Below are 13,563 nucleotides of genomic sequence, written 5' to 3' on the forward strand. Positions count from 1 at the left end.
TTTTTTGGGTCAATATTTTTTCGAACTTTTTTTGGGGTCAAAATTTTTTTGGTCCCAAAATTTTTCGAACTTTTTTTTGGGTCAAATTTTTTTTGGTCCCAAAATTTTTTGAACATTTTTTTGGCTCAAAATTTTTTTGGTCCCAAAATGTTTCGAACTTTTTTTTTGGCTCAAAAGTTTTTCGAAGTTTTTTTTGGGTTCAATATTTTTCGAACTTTTTTTTGGGTCAAAATGTTTTTGGTCCCAAAATTTTTCGAACTTTTTTTTGGCTCAAATTTTTTTGGTCCCAAAATTTTTCGAACTTTTTTTTGGTCAAAATTTTTTTGGTCCCAAAATTTTTCGAACTTTTTTTTGGGTCAAAATTTTTTCGAAGTTTTTTTTGGGTCAAAATTTTTTTGGTCCCAAAATTTTTCAAATTTTTTTTTGGATCAAAATTTTTTAGGTCAATATTTTTTCGAACTTTTTTTTGGGTCAAAATTTTTTTGGTCCAAAAATTTTTCGAACTTTTTTTTTTGGTCAAAATTTTTTGAACTTTTTTTTGGGTCAACATTTTTTTGGTCCCAAAATTTTTCGAACTTTTTTTTGGCTCAAAATTTTTTTGGGTCAAAATTTTTCGAACTTTTTTTTGGGTCAAAATTTTTTTGGTCCCAAAATTTTTCGAACTTTTTTTTTGGTCAAAATTTTTTTGGTCCCAAAATTTTTCGAACTTTTTTTTGGTTCAAAATTTTATTGGTCCTAAAATTTTTTCGAAGTTTTTTTTGGGTCAAAATTCTTTTGGTCCCAAAATTTTTCAAACTTTTTTTTGGCTCAAACTTTTTTTGGGTCAAAATTTTTTCGAAGTTTTTTTTTGGGTCAAAATTTTTTTGGTCGCAAAATTTTTCAAACGTTTTTTTGGCTCAAAGTTATTTTGGGTCAAAATGTTTTCGAACTTTTTTTGGGTCAAAATTGTTTTGGTCCCAAAAATTTTCAAACTTTTGTTTGGCTCAAAAATTTTTTGGGTCAATATTTTTTCTAACTTTTTTTTGGGTCAAAATCTCTTTTGTTCCCAAAATTTTTCGAACTTTTTATTTGGTCAAAATCTTTTCCAAGTTTTTTTTTGGTCAAAATTTTTCAAACTTTTTTTTGGGTCAAAATTTTTTCGAACTATTTTTTGGGTCAAAATATTTTTGGTCCCAAAATTTTTCGAACTTTTTTTTGGGTCAAAATTTTTTTGGTCCCAAAATTTTTCAAACTTTTTTTGGGTCAAAATTTTTTTGGGTCAAAATTTTTTTGGCCCCAAAATTTTACGAACTTATTTTTGGGTCAAAATATTTTTGGTCCCAAAATTTTTCAAACTTTTTTTTGGGTCAAAATTTTTTCAAAGTTTTTTTTGGGTCAAAATTTTTTCGAAGTTTTTTTAGGGTCAAAATTTTTTTGGTCGCAAAATTTTTCAAACGTTTTTTTTGGCTCAAAAATATTTTGGGTCAATATTTTTTCGAACTTTTTTTTGGGTCAAAATCTTTTTTGATCCCAAAATTTTTCGAACTTTTTATTCGGTCAAAATTTTTTCGAAGTTTTTTTTTGGTCAAAATTTTTCAAACTTTTTTTTGGGTCAAAATTTTTTCGAACTATTTTTTGGGTCAAAATATTTTTGGTCCCAAAATTTTTCGAACTTTTTTTTGGGTCAAAATTTTTTTGGTCCCAAAATTTTTCGAACTTTTTCTTGGCTCAAAATGTTTTCAAAGTTTTTTTTTGGGTTCAATATTTTTCAAACTTTTTTTTGGGTCAAAATTTTTTTGTTCCCAAAATTTTTCGAACTTTTTTTTGGGTCAAAATTTTTTTGGTCCCAAAATTTTTCAAACTTTTTTTGGGTCAAAATTTTTTCCAACTTTTTTTTGGGGCAAAATTTTTTTGGGATCAATTTTTTTTTCGAACTTTTTTTAGGGTCAAATTTTTTTTGGTCCCAAAATTTTTCGAAGTTTTTTTTGGCTCAAAATATTTTTGGTCCCAAAATTTTTGGAACTTTTTTTTGGCTCAAAATTTTTTCGAAGTTTGTTTTGGGTTCAATATTTTTGGAACTTTTTTTTGGGTCAAAATTTTTTTGGTCCCAAAATTTTTCGAAGTTTTTTTTGGGTCAAAATTTTTTCGAAGTTTTTTTTGGGTCAAAATTTTTTTGGTCGCAAAATTTTTCAAACGTTTTTTTGGCTCAAAATTATTTTGGGTCAAAATGTTTTCGAACTTTTTTTGGGTCAAAATTGTTTGGGTCCCAAAAATTTTCAAACTTTTGTTTGGCTCAAAAATTTTTTGGGTCAATATTTTTTCTAACTTTTTTTGGGTCAAAATCTCTTTTGTTCCCAAAATTTTTCGAACTTTTTATTTGGTCAAAATCTTTTCCAAGTTTTTTTTTGGTCAAAATTTTTCAAACTTTTTTTTGGGTCAAAATTTTTTCGAACTTTTTTTTGGCTCAAAATTTTTTTGGTCCCAAAATTTTTCGAACTTTTTCTTGGCTCAAAATGTTTTCGAAGTTTTTTTTGGGTTCAATATTTTTCGAACTTTTTTTGGGGTCAAAATTTTTTTGGTCCCAAAATTTTTCGAACTTTTTTTTGGGTCAAAATTTTTTTGGTCCCAAAATTTTTCAAACTTTTTTTTTGGATCAAAATTTTTTTGGGTCAAAATTTTTCCTAAGTTTTTTTAGGGTCAAAATTTATTTGGTCCCAAAATTTTTCAAACATTGTTTTGGCTCAAAATTTTTTTGGGTCAATATTTTTTCGAACTTTTTTTTGGGTCAAAATCTTTTTTGTTCCCAAAATTTTTCGAACTTTTTATTTGGTCAAAATTTTTTCAAACTTTTTTTTTGGTCAAAATTTTTCAAACTTTTTTTTGGGTCAAAATTTTTTCGAACTTTTTTTTGGGTCAAAATTTTTTTGGTCCCAAAATTTCTTTGACTTTTTTTTGGGTCAAAAGTTTTTTGGTCCAAAAAATTTTCGAACTTTTTTTTTGGTCAAAATTTTTTTGGTTCCCAAAATTTTTCAAACTTTTTTTTGGGTCACAATTTTTTCAAAGTTTTTTTTGGGTCAAAATTTTTTTGGTCCCAAAATTTTTCAAAATTTTTTAGCTCAAATATTTTTTGGGTCAATATTTTTTCGAACTTTTTTTTTGGGTCAAAATTTTTTTGGTCCCAAAATTTTTCGAACTTTTTTTTGGGTCAAAATTTTTTCAAAGTTTTTTTTGGGTCAAAATTTTTTTGGTCCCAAAATTTTTCAAACTTTTTTCGCTCAAAATTTTTTTGGGTCAAAATTTTTTCGAAGTTTTTTTTGGGGTCAAAATTTTTTTGGTCCCAAAATTTTTCAAACTTTTTTTTAGCTCAAATATTTTTTGGGTCAATATTTTTTCGAACTTTTTTTTGGGTCAAAATTTTTTTGGTCCCAAAATTTTTCGAACTTTTTTTTGGGTCAAATTTTTTTTGGTCCCAAAATTTTTTGAAGTTTTTTTTGGGTCAAATTTTTTTTGGTCCCAAAATTTTTTGAACATTTTTTTGGCTCAAAATTTTTTTGGTCCCAAAATGTTTCGAACTTTTTTTTTGGCTCAAAAGTTTTTCGAAGTTTTTTTTGGGTTCAATATTTTTCGAACTTTTTTTTGGGTCAAAATGTTTTTGGTCCCAAAATTTTTCGAACTTTTTTTTGAGTCAAAATTTTTTTGGTCCCAAAATTTTTCAAACTTTTTTTTGGGTCAAAATTTTTTTGGTCCCAAAATGTTTCGAACTTTTTTTTTGGCTCAAAAGTTTTTCGAAGTTTTTTTTGGGTTCAATATTTTTCGAACTTTTTTTTGGGTCAAAATGTTTTTGGTCCCAAAATTTTTCGAACTTTTTTTTGGTTCAAAATTTTTTTGGTCCCAAAATTTTTCGAACTTTTTTTCGGGTCAAAATTTTTTTGGTCCAAAAATTTTTCAAACTTTTTTCTGGCTCAAAATTTTTTTGGGTCAATATTTTTTCGAAATTTTTTTTGGTTCAAAATTTTTTTGGTCCCAAAATTTTTCGAAATTTTTTTTGGCTCAAAAGTTTTTCGAAGTTTTTTTTGAGTTCAATATTTTTCGAACTTTTTTTTGGGTCAAAATTTTTTTGGTCCCAAAATTTTTTGAAGTTTTTTTTGGGTCAAATTTTTTTTGGTCCCAAAATTTTTTGAAGTTTTTTTTGGCTCAAAATTTTTTTGGTCCCAAAATTTTTCGAACTTTTTTTTGGCTCAAAATTTTTTTGGTCCCAAAATTTTTCGAAATTTTTTTTTGGCTCAAAATTTTTTCGAAGTATTTTTTGGGTTCAATATTTTTTCGAACTTTTTTTTGGGTCAACATGTTTTTGGTCCCAAAATTTTTCGAACTTTTTTTTGGGTCAAAATTTTTTTGGTCCCAAAATTTTTCAAACTTTTTTTTTGGTCAAAATTTTTTTGGTCCCAAAATTTTTTCGAAGTTTTTTTTGGTTCAAAATTTTTTTGGTCACAAAATTTTTCAAACTTTTTTTTAGCTCAAAATTTTTTCCAACTTTTTTTTGGGGCAAAATTTTTTTGGGATAAATTTTTTTTTCGAACTTTTTTAGGGTCAAATTTTTTTTGGTCCCAAAATTTTTCGAAGTTTTTTTTGGCTCAAAATTTTTTTGGTCCCAAAATTTTTCGAACTTTTTTTTGGCTCAAAATTTTTTCGAACTTTTTTTTGGGTCAAAATTTTTTTGGTCCCAAAATTTTTCAAACTTTTTTTTGGGTCAAAATTGTTTTGGTCCCAAAATTTTTCGAACTTTTTTTTTTGGTCAAAATTTTTTTGGTCCCAAAATTTTTCAAACTTTTTTTTGGGTCAAAATTTTTCGAACTTTTTTTTGGGTCAAAATTTTTTTGGTCCCAAAATTTTTCAAACTTTTTTTTGGGTCAAAATTTTTTTGGGTCAATATTTTTTTGAACTTTTTTTTGGGTCAAAATTTTTTTGGTCCCAAAATTTTTCGAACTTTTTTTTTGGTCAAAATTTTTAAAACTTTTTTTTGGGTCAAAATTTTTTTGGTCCCAAAATTTTTCGAACTTTTTTTTGGGTCTAAATTTTTTTGGTCACAAAATTTTTCGAACTTTTTTTTGGGTCAAAATTTTTTTGGTCCCAAAATTTTTCAAACTTTTTTTTGGGTCAAAATTTTTTTGGTCCCAAAATTTGTCAAACTTTTTTTTTTGGGTCAACATTTTTTTGGTCCCAAAATTTTTCAAACTTTTTTTTTGGGTCAAAATTTTTTGGGTCCCAAAATTTTTCGAACTTTTTTTTGGCTCAAAATTTTTTTGGTCCTAAAATTTTTCGAACTTTTTTTTGGCTCAAAATTTTTTTGGTCCCAAAATTTTTCGAACTTTTTTTTGGCTCAAAATTTTTTCGAAGTTTTTTTTGGGTTCAATATTTTTCGAACTTTTTTGGGTCAAAATTTTTTTGGTCCCAAAATTTTTCGAATTTCTTTTTGGGTCAAAATTTTTCAAACTTTTTTTTGGGTCAAAATTTTTTTGGTCCCAAAATTTTTCAAACTTTTTTTTGGGTCAAATTTTTTTTGGTCCCAAAATTTTTTTAAGTTTTTTTTGGCTCAAAATTTTTTTGGTCCCAAAATTTTTCGAACTTTTTTTTGGCTCAAAATTTTTTTGGTCCCAAAATTTTTCGAAATTTTTTTTTGGCTCAAAATTTTTTCGAAGTTTTTTTTGGCTTCAATATTTTTTCGAACTTTTTTTTGGGTCAAAATGTTTTTGGTCCCAAAATTTTTCGAACTTTTTTTTGGGTCAAAATTTTTTTGGTCCCAAAATTTTTCAAACTTTTTTTTTGGTCAAAATTTTTTTGGTCCCAAAATTTTTTCGAAGTTTTTTTTGGTTCAAAATTTTTTTGGTCACAAAATTTTTCAAACTTTTTTTTAGCTCAAAATTTTTTTGGGTCAAAATTTTTTCCAACTTTTTTTTGGGGCAAAATTTTTTTGGGATAAATTTTTTTTTCGAACTTTTTTTAGGGTCAAATTTTTTTTGGTCCCAAAATTTTTCGAAGTTTTTTTTGGCTCAAAATTTTTTTGGTCCCAAAATTTTTCGAACTTTTTTTTGGCTCAAAATTTTTCAAACTTTTTTTTGGGTCAAAATTGTTTTGGTCCCAAAATTTTTCGAACTTTTTTTTTTGGTCAAAATTTTTTTGGTCCCAAAATTTTTCAAACTTTTTTTTGGGTCAAAATTTTTCGAACTTTTTTTTGGGTCAAAATTTTTTTGGTCCCAAAATTTTTCAAACTTTTTTTTGGGTCAAAATTTTTTTGGGTCAATATTTTTTTTAACTTTTTTTTGGGTCAAAATTTTTTTGGTCCCAAAATTTTTCGAACTTTTTTTTTGGTCAAAATTTTTAAAACTTTTTTTTGGGTCAAAATTTTTTTGGTCCCAAAATTTTTCGAACTTTTTTTTGGGTCTAAATTTTTTTGGTCACAAAATTTTTCGAACTTTTTTTTGGGTCAAAATTTTTTTGGTCACAAAATTTTTCAAACTTTTTTTTGGGTCAAAATTTTTTTGGTCCCAAAATTTGTCAAACTTTTTTTTTTGGGTCAACATTTTTTTGGTCCCAAAATTTTTCAAACTTTTTTTTGGGTCAAAATTTTTTGGGTCCCAAAATTTTTCGAACTTTTTTTTGGCTCAAAATTTTTTTGGTCCTAAAATTTTTCGAACTTTTTTTTGGCTCAAAATTTTTTTGGTCCCAAAATTTTTCGAACTTTTTTTTGGCTCAAAATTTTTTCGAAGTTTTTTTTGGGTTCAATATTTTTCGAACTTTTTTGGGTCAAAATTTTTTTGGTCCCAAAATTTTTCGAATTTCTTTTTGGGTCAAAATTTTTCAAACTTTTTTTTGGGTCAAAATTTTTTTGGTCCCAAAATTTTTCGAACTTCTTTTTGGGTCAAAATTTTTCAAACTTTTTTTGGCTCAAAATTTTTTTGGGTCAAAATTTTTTCGAACTTTTTTTTGGGTCAAAATTTTTTTTGTCCCAAAATTTCTTTGACTTTTTTTTTGGGTCAAAAGTTTTTTGGTCCAAAAAATTTTCGAACTTTTTTTTTGGTCAAAATTTTTTTGGTTCCCAAAATTTTTCAAAGTTTTTTTTGGGTCACAATTTTTTCAAAGTTTTTTTTGGGTCAAAATTTTTTTGGTCCCAAAATTTTTCAAACTTTTTTGGCTCAAAATTTTTTTGGGTCAAAATTTTTTCGAAGTTTTTTTTGGGTCAAAATTTTTTTGGTCCCAAAATTTTTCAAAATTTTTTAGCTCAAATAGTTTTTGGGTCAATATTTTTTCTAATTTTTTTTTGGGTCAAAATTTTTTTGGTCCCAAAATTTTTCAAACTTTTTTTTAGCTCAAATATTTTTTGGGTCAATATTTTTTCGAACTTTTTTTTGGGTCAAAATTTTTTTGGTCCCAAAATTTTTCGAACTTTTTTTTGGGTCAAATTTTTTTTGGTCCCAAAATTTTTTGAACATTTTTTTGGCTCAAAATTTTTTTGGTCCCAAAATGTTTCGAACTTTTTTTTTGGCTCAAAAGTTTTTCGAAGTTTTTTTTGGGTTCAATATTTTTCGAACTTTTTTTTGGGTCAAAATGTTTTTGGTCCCAAAATTTTTCGAACTTTTTTTTGGCTCAAAATTTTTTTGGTCCCAAAATTTTTCGAACTTTTTTTTTGGTCAAAATTTTTTTGGTCCCAAAATTTTTCGAACTTTTTTTTGGGTCAAAATTTTTTCGAAGTTTTTTTTGGGTCAAAATTTTTTTGGTCCCAAAATTTTTCAAATTTTTTTTTGGATCAAAATTTTTTGGGTCAATATTTTTTCGAACTTTTTTTTGGGTCAAAATTTTTTTGGTCCCAAAATTTTTCGAACTTTTTTTTTGGTCAAAATTTTTTGAACTTTTTTTTGGGTCAACATTTTTTTGGTCCCAAAATTTTTCGAACTTTTTTTTGGCTCAAAATTTTTTTGGGTCAAAAATTTTCGTATTTTTTTTTGGGTCAAAATTTTTTTGGTCCCAAAATTTTTCGAACTTTTTTTTTGGTCAAAATTTTTTTGGTCCCAAAATTTTTCGAACTTTTTTTTGGTTCAAAATTTTATTGGTCCTAAAATTTTTTCGAAGTTTTTTTTGGGTCAAAATTCTTTTGGTCCCAAAATTTTTCAAACTTTTTTTTGGCTCAAAATTTTTTTGGGTCAAAATTTTTTCGAAGTTTTTTTTGGGTCAAAATTTTTTTGGTCCCAAAATTTTTCAAATTTTTTTTTGGATCAAAATTTTTTGGGTCAATATTTTTTCGAACTTTTTTTTGGGTCAAAATTTTTTTGGTCCCAAAATTTTTCGAACTTTTTTTTTGGTCAAAATTTTTTGAACTTTTTTTTGGGTCAACATTTTTTTGGTCCCAAAATTTTTCGAACTTTTTTTTGGCTCAAAATTTTTTTGGGTCAAAATATTTCGAACTTTTTTTTGGGTCAAAATTTTTTTGGTCCCAAAATTTTTCGAACTTTTTTTTTGGTCAAAATTTTTTTGGTCCCAAAATTTTTCGAACTTTTTTTTGGTTCAAAATTTTATTGGTCCTAAAATTTTTTCGAAGTTTTTTTTGGGTCAAAATTCTTTTGGTCCCAAAATTTTTCAAACTTTTTTTTGGCTCAAAATTTTTTTGGGTCAAAATTTTTTCGAAGTTTTTTTAGGGTCAAAATTTTTTTGGTCGCAAAATTTTTCAAACGTTTTTTTTGGCTCAAAAATATTTTGGTTCAACATGTTTTCGAAGTTTTTTTCGGTCAAAATGTTTTTGGTCCCAAAAATTTTCAAACTTTTTTTTGGCTCAAAAATTTTTTGGGTCAATATTTTTTCTAACTTTTTTTTGGGTCAAAATCTTTTTTGATCCCAAAATTTTTCGAACTTTTTATTTGGTCAAAATTTTTTCGAAGTTTTTTTTTTGGTCAAAATGTTTTCAAAGTTTTTTTTGGGTTCAGAATTTTTCGAACTTTTTTTTGGGTCAAAATTTTTTTGGTCCCAAAATTTTTCGAACTTTTTTTTGGGTCAAAATTTTTTTGGGTCAAAATTTTTTCGAAGTTTTTTTTGGGTCAATGTTTTTTTGGTCCCAAAATTTCCAACCTTTTTTTTAGCTCAAAATGTTTTTGGGTCAAAATTTTTTCCAACTTTTTTTTGGGGCAAAATTTTTTTGGGATCAATTTTGTTTTCGAACTTTTTTTAGGGTCAAATTTTTTTTGGTCCCAAAATTTTTCGAACTTTTTTTTGGCTCAAAATTTTTTCGAAGTTTGTTTTGGGTTCAATATTTTTCGAACTTTTTTTTGGGTCAAAATTTTTTTGGCCCCAAAATTTTTCGAACTTTTTTTTGGGTCAAAATATTTTTGGTCCCAAAATTTTTCAAACTTTTTTTTGGGTCAAAATTTTTTCGAAGTTTTTTTTGGGTCAAAATTTTTTCGAAGTTTTTTTAGGGTCAAAATTTTTTTGGTCGCAAAATTTTTCAAACGTTTTTTTTTGGCTCAAAAATATTTTGGGTCAATATTTTTTCGAACTTTTTTTTGGGTCAAAATCTTTTTTGATCCCAAAATTTTTCGAACTTTTTATTTGGTCAAAATTTTTTCGAAGTTTTTTTTTGGTCAAAATTTTTCAAACTTTTTTTTGGGTCAAAATTTTTTCGAACTATTTTTTGGGTCAAAATATTTTTGGTCCCAAAATTTTTCGAACTTTTTTTTGGGTCAAAATTTTTTTGGTCCCAAAATTTTTCGAACTTTTTCTTGGCTCAAAATGTTTTCAAAGTTTTTTTTTGGGTTCAATATTTTTCAAACTTTTTTTTGGGTCAAAATTTTTTTGGTCCCAAAATTTTTCAAACTTTTTTTGGGTCAAAATTTTTTTGGGTCAAAATTTTTTCGAAGTTTTTTTTGGGTCAAAGTTTTTTTGGTCTCAAAATTTTTCAAACTTTTTTTTAGCTCAAAATTTTTTTGGGTCAAAATTTTTTCCAACTTTTTTTTGGGGCAAAATTTTTTTGGGATCAATTTTTTTTTCGAACTTTTTTTAGGGTCAAATTTTTTTTGGTCCCAAAATTTTTCGAAGTTTTTTTTGGCTCAAAATATTTTTGGTCCCAAAATTTTTGGAACTTTTTTTTGGCTCAAAATTTTTTCGAAGTTTGTTTTGGGTTCAATATTTTTGGAACTTTTTTTTGGGTCAAAATTTTTTTGGTCCCAAAATTTTTCGAAGTTTTTTTTGGGTCAAAATTTTTTCGAAGTTTTTTTTGGGTCAAAATTTTTTTGGTCCCAAAATTATTCAAACTTTTTTTTGGCTCAAACTTTTTTTGGGTCAAAATTTTTTCGAAGTTTTTTTTTGGGTCAAAATTTTTTTGGTCGCAAAATTTTTCAAACGTTTTTTTGGCTCAAAGTTATTTTGGGTCAAAATGTTTTCGAACTTTTTTTGGGTCAAAATTGTTTTGGTCCCAAAAATTTTCAAACTTTTGTTTGGCTCAAAAATTTTTTGGGTCAATATTTTTTCTAACTTTTTTTTGGGTCAAAATCTCTTTTGTTCCCAAAATTTTTCGAACTTTTTATTTGGTCAAAATCTTTTCCAAGTTTTTTTTTGGTCAAAATTTTTCAAACTTTTTTTTGGGTCAAAATTTTTTCGAACTATTTTTTGGGTCAAAATATTTTTGGTCCCAAAATTTTTCGAACTTTTTTTTGGGTCAAAATTTTTTTGGTCCCAAAATTTTTCAAACTTTTTTTGGGTCAAAATTTTTTTGGGTCAAAATTTTTTTGGCCCCAAAATTTTACGAACTTATTTTTGGGTCAAAATATTTTTGGTCCCAAAATTTTTCAAACTTTTTTTTGGGTCAAAATTTTTTCAAAGTTTTTTTTGGGTCAAAATTTTTTCGAAGTTTTTTTAGGGTCAAAATTTTTTTGGTCGCAAAATTTTTCAAACGTTTTTTTTGGCTCAAAAATATTTTGGGTCAATATTTTTTCGAACTTTTTTTTGGGTCAAAATCTTTTTTGATCCCAAAATTTTTCGAACTTTTTATTCGGTCAAAATTTTTTCGAAGTTTTTTTTTGGTCAAAATTTTTCAAACTTTTTTTTGGGTCAAAATTTTTTCGAACTATTTTTTGGGTCAAAATATTTTTGGTCCCAAAATTTTTCGAACTTTTTTTTGGGTCAAAATTTTTTTGGTCCCAAAATTTTTCGAACTTTTTCTTGGCTCAAAATGTTTTCAAAGTTTTTTTTTGGGTTCAATATTTTTCAAACTTTTTTTTGGGTCAAAATTTTTTTGTTCCCAAAATTTTTCGAACTTTTTTTTGGGTCAAAATTTTTTTGGTCCCAAAATTTTTCAAACTTTTTTTGGGTCAAAATTTTTTCCAACTTTTTTTTGGGGCAAAATTTTTTTGGGATCAATTTTTTTTTCGAACTTTTTTTAGGGTCAAATTTTTTTTGGTCCCAAAATTTTTCGAAGTTTTTTTTGGCTCAAAATATTTTTGGTCCCAAAATTTTTGGAACTTTTTTTTGGCTCAAAATTTTTTCGAAGTTTGTTTTGGGTTCAATATTTTTGGAACTTTTTTTTGGGTCAAAATTTTTTTGGTCCCAAAATTTTTCGAAGTTTTTTTTGGGTCAAAATTTTTTCGAAGTTTTTTTTGGGTCAAAATTTTTTTGGTCGCAAAATTTTTCAAACGTTTTTTTGGCTCAAAATTATTTTGGGTCAAAATGTTTTCGAACTTTTTTTGGGTCAAAATTGTTTTGGTCCCAAAAATTTTCAAACTTTTGTTTGGCTCAAAAATTTTTTGGGTCAATATTTTTTCTAACTTTTTTTGGGTCAAAATCTCTTTTGTTCCCAAAATTTTTCGAACTTTTTATTTGGTCAAAATCTTTTCCAAGTTTTTTTTTGGTCAAAATTTTTCAAACTTTTTTTTGGGTCAAAATTTTTTCGAACTTTTTTTTGGCTCAAAATTTTTTTGGTCCCAAAATTTTTCGAACTTTTTCTTGGCTCAAAATGTTTTCGAAGTTTTTTTTGGTCCCAAAATTTTTCGAACTTTTTTTTGGGTCAAAATTTTTTTGGTCCCAAAATTTTTCAAACTTTTTTTTTGGATCAAAATTTTTTTGGGTCAAAATTTTTCCTAAGTTTTTTTAGGGTCAAAATTTATTTGGTCCCAAAATTTTTCAAACATTGTTTTGGCTCAAAATTTTTTTGGGTCAATATTTTTTCGAACTTTTTTTTGGGTCAAAATCTTTTTTGTTCCCAAAATTTTTCGAACTTTTTATTTGGTCAAAATTTTTTCAAACTTTTTTTTTGGTCAAAATTTTTCAAACTTTTTTTTGGGTCAAAATTTTTTCGAACTTTTTTTTGGGTCAAAATTTTTTTGGTCCCAAAATTTCTTTGACTTTTTTTTGGGTCAAAAGTTTTTTGGTCCAAAAAATTTTCGAACTTTTTTTTTGGTCAAAATTTTTTTGGTTCCCAAAATTTTTCAAACTTTTTTTTGGGTCACAATTTTTTCAAAGTTTTTTTTGGGTCAAAATTTTTTTGGTCCCAAAATTTTTCAAAATTTTTTAGCTCAAATATTTTTTGGGTCAATATTTTTTCGAACTTTTTTTTGGGTCAAAATTTTTTTGGTCCCAAAATTTTTCGAACTTTTTTTTGGGTCAAAATTTTTTCAAAGTTTTTTTTGGGTCAAAATTTTTTTGGTCCCAAAATTTTTCAAACTTTTTTCGCTCAAAATTTTTTTGGGTCAAAATTTTTTCGAAGTTTTTTTTGGGGTCAAAATTTTTTTGGTCCCAAAATTTTTCAAACTTTTTTTTAGCTCAAATATTTTTTGGGTCAATATTTTTTCGAACTTTTTTTTGGGTCAAAATTTTTTTGGTCCCAAAATTTTTCGAACTTTTTTTTGGGTCAAATTTTTTTTGGTCCCAAAATTTTTTGAAGTTTTTTTTGGGTCAAATTTTTTTTGGTCCCAAAATTTTTTGAACATTTTTTTGGGTCAAAATATTTTTGGTCCCAAAATGTTTCGAACTTTTTTTTTGGCTCAAAAGTTTTTCGAAGTTTTTTTTGGGTTCAATATTTTTCGAACTTTTTTTTGGGTCAAAATGTTTTTGGTCCCAAAATTTTTCGAACTTTTTTTTGGTTCAAAATTTTTTTGGTCCCAAAATTTTTCGAACTTTTTTTCGGGTCAAAATTTTTTTGGTCCAAAAATTTTTCAAACTTTTTTCTGGCTCAAAATTTTTTTGGGTCAATATTTTTTCGAAATTTTTTTTGGTTCAAAATTTTTTTGGTCCCAAAATTTTTCGAAATTTTTTTTGGCTCAAAAGTTTTTCGAAGTTTTTTTTGAGTTCAATATTTTTCGAACTTTTTTTTGGGTCAAATTTTTTTTGGTCCCAAAATTTTTTGAAGTTTTTTTTGGCTCAAAATTTTTTTGGTCCCAAAATTTTTCGAACTTTTTTTTGGCTCAAAATTTTTTTGGTCCCAAAATTTTTCGAAATTTTTTTTTGGCTCAAAATTTTTTCGAAGTTTTTTTTGGGTTCAATATTTTTTCGAACTTTTTTTTGGGTCAAAATGTTTTTGGTCCCAAAATTTTTCGAACTTTTTTTTGG

This window comes from Astyanax mexicanus, chromosome 2, assembly GCF_023375975.1.
Source record: "Astyanax mexicanus isolate ESR-SI-001 chromosome 2, AstMex3_surface, whole genome shotgun sequence".
NCBI lineage: Eukaryota > Metazoa > Chordata > Actinopteri > Characiformes > Acestrorhamphidae > Astyanax > Astyanax mexicanus.